At 47.3% G+C, this 2,500-nt stretch overlaps 1 non-coding gene across 1 annotated transcript; it reads right to left on the bottom strand.

Annotated features, from left to right (window-relative positions):
• Positions 1-199: 199 nt before the first annotated feature.
• LOC113363892 lies at positions 200-2,120 on the bottom strand. The gene has a single exon (XR_003365980.1). It is a non-coding gene; the product is annotated as a small subunit ribosomal RNA (ribosomal RNA).
• Between the last annotated feature and the right edge of the window lie 380 nt (positions 2,121-2,500).

Genomic DNA, 2,500 nt, shown 5'->3' with positions numbered 1-2,500 from the left:
CTCTCACACAATGCATAAGAGCGCTAAGCGGTTGTAAACCGCGTCACGCTGCTTTTGCACACTGCGCAATATTTTGCGACTAGCTCCGGTCAAACGTTAATGAAACGAATGATCCATCGTTGCGAGACGCTTAAGATTTTATACGTCGTAGGTTATACGACATATCGCACACGTTTCATTCACTAAATAGTATGTACGTTAATGATCCTTCCGCAGGTTCACCTACGGAAACCTTGTTACGACTTTTACTTCCTCTAAATAATCAAGTTTGGTCATCTTCCCAGCAACATCGGCAATGTCGAAACGCTGCCGCGCACCGGTCCGAAGACCTCACTAAATAATTCAATCGGTAGTAGCGACGGGCGGTGTGTACAAAGGGCAGGGACGTAATCAACGCAAGCTTATGACTCGCGCTTACTAGAATTCCTCGTTCATGGGGAAGAATTGCAAGCCCCAATCCCTAGCACGAAGAGGCTTCAACGGATTACCCGGACCTTTCGGCCAAGGAAAACCTGCTGATCTCTTCAGTGTAGCGCGCGTGCGGCCCAGAACATCTAAGGGCATCACAGACCTGTTATTGCTCAATTTCGTGCGACTAAATGCCACCTGTCCCTCTAAGAAGATATATTTTGTACGCCGGTAGTAAGAACCACAACCAACAACGACCGAAGCCGAAGCGGAGGGTCTTTGCGATACCGGAAAGTACGCCTATTTAGCAGGCTAGAGTCTCGTTCGTTATCAGAATTAACCAGACAAATCGCTCCACCAACTAAGAACGGCCATGCACCACCACCCACCGAATCAAGAAAGAGCTCTCAATCTGTCAATCCTTCCGGTGTCCGGACCTGGTGAGGTTTCCCGTGTTGAGTCAAATTAAGCCGCAGGCTCCACTCCTTGTAGTGCCCTTCCGTCAATTCCTTTAAGTTTCAGCTTTGCAACCATACTTCCCCCGGAACCCAAAAGCTTTGGTTTCCCGGAAGCTGCCCGCCGAGTCATCGGAGGAACTTCGGCGGATCGCTAGCTGGCATCGTTTATGGTTAGAACTAGGGCGGTATCTGATCGCCTTCGAACCTCTAACTTTCGTTCTTGATTGATGAAAACACATTTGGCAAATGCTTTCGCTTCTGTCCGTCTTGCGACGATCCAAGAATTTCACCTCTAACGTCGCAATACGAATGCCCCCAGTTGTCCCTATTAATCATTACCTCGGAATTCCGAAAACCAACAAAATAGAACCGAGGTCCTATTCCATTATTCCATGCACACAATATTCAGGCGAATGAGCCTGCTTTAAGCACTCTAATTTGTTCAAAGTAAACGTACCGGCCCACCTCGACACTCGGTGAAGAGCACCGTGGTAGGATTTTGAGTTGGGCCGCCTTTTGACGGGCTAAGCCCACCGGTAGGACGTCCCACAGACATGCCAGTTGAACACCGCGAGCGGTGAACCGACAGTGTGGGACACAGATTCAACTACGAGCTTTTTAACCGCAACAACTTTAATATACGCTATTAGAGCTGGAATTACCGCGGCTGCTGGCACCAGACTGGCCCTCTAATAGATCCTCGTTAAAGGATTTAAAGTGTACTCATCCGATTACGGGCCTCGGATGAGTCCCGTATCGTTATTTTTCGTCACTACCTCCCCGTGCCGGGAGTGGGTAATTGCGCGCCTGCTGCCTTCCTTGGATGTGGTAGCCGTTTCTCAGGCTCCCTCTCCGGAATCGAACCCTGATTCCCCGTTACCCGTAACAACCATGGTAGTCGCAGAAACTACCATCGACAGTTGATAAGGCAGACATTTGAAAGATGCGTCGCCGGTACTAGACCGTGCGATCAGCACAAAGTTATTCAGAGTCACCAAGTCAAACGGTGAGCAAGGCAAGCCCGCCACCGATTGGTTTTTGATCTAATAAACATTCCTTCCATCTCTGGTCGGAACTCTATTTGCATGTATTAGCTCTAGAATTACCACAGTTATCCAAGTAATGTGGTACGATCTAAGGACCATAACTGATGTAATGAGCCATTCGCGGTTTCACCTTAATGTGGCTTGCACTGAGACATGCATGGCTTAATCTTTGAGACAAGCATATACTACTGGCAGGATCAACCAGGTGCTATATATATATATAATAGCATAGTGCGTAAATGTCCCTCGGCGTCACCCGAGAGACCACACTTTGTATAGAAAAGTTCGATGAATATTTCTAAACAACGAATTTTCTTACATATATATATCTGAGCCGTACGATATTCCCTGAACATAACGAACAGTTTACATCGCGACTAGATATTTTATATTTCTGCGCTTAACACAGAGGCTAGACCTTTAACAACCGTCGAAACGGCGGTCCGTACATGAAAATTTGCGGTCCGCAGCCCAGTTAATTTCAAACAGTCTCTTTACTGCCTTCGTTAGATTGAAAACGTCGGGGCGAATTCATAAGAATTCATCGTTATAACTCCCTTTATTCTCGCTCGTCGGAGAGTATTGAGT

Source organism: Ctenocephalides felis, unplaced genomic scaffold, assembly GCF_003426905.1.
Source record: "Ctenocephalides felis isolate EL2017-DRISC unplaced genomic scaffold, ASM342690v1 CF-g0.4_SCAFFOLD_00359, whole genome shotgun sequence".
NCBI lineage: Eukaryota > Metazoa > Arthropoda > Insecta > Siphonaptera > Pulicidae > Ctenocephalides > Ctenocephalides felis.
Note: the sequence above shows the minus strand (reverse complement) of the source record. Positions and strands in the feature narration are given on the sequence as shown.